The sequence below is a fragment of the Gregarina niphandrodes genome (genome assembly GCF_000223845.1).
Source record: "Gregarina niphandrodes unplaced genomic scaffold scaffold00076, whole genome shotgun sequence".
In the NCBI taxonomy this organism is placed as follows: Eukaryota; Apicomplexa; class Conoidasida; order Eugregarinorida; family Gregarinidae; genus Gregarina; species Gregarina niphandrodes.
In genome coordinates this window covers 1,328-1,907 of record NW_011645842.1, presented here as the reverse complement: position 1 = coordinate 1,907, position 580 = coordinate 1,328, and positions in this window count along the sequence as shown.

Here is a 580-nt window from a genome sequence, read left to right as displayed (position 1 = left end):
TGGTTGCCACTGACGTGGGGTATGCGTATATAGGGCGCTTTCCGGAGTCGACACGCGAGCTTAACTCGCGCGAGCAGCAGGCCTGGGAGGATAAGCTAGCGAAGTGCCGCCTCCCACCGTTCACCGCCGTCACCGAAGAGGAATTTGAGCAGTGGGCGGATGACGTGGCGACGGCCGTCGGCGAGCAGTGCCACGCATCCACGACGAGACGCTAGTGGCTAGACTGTGGGCCTGGATGCCAGCCACCGCCAGAGCGCGTTTGAATGGGTGTAGGAGAGGCCCCGGGGTGACGGTAGAGAGGTTTCTGTCGGACGTAGCTAGGTCCCTGTACCCGGACAACACTCTGCTGAGCCGGTGCTTCAGGTCCTGCGTCTACCCGGCGCCGGAAGAGGTGGCAGCCCTCCACGATTTGTTGCCGACACGGCTGCACCGCCTGACGAGACTGCAGGTCCGTTACGGCACAAGGATCACGATTCCGGGGATGCTGTTGCAACAGTCCATTCTGAGCGCGGCGGCAGGCGACAGGTGGGCGAAGGAGTTCCACTTCGAGTGCAGGAAGGGCGATGGGACAGTGATAGAG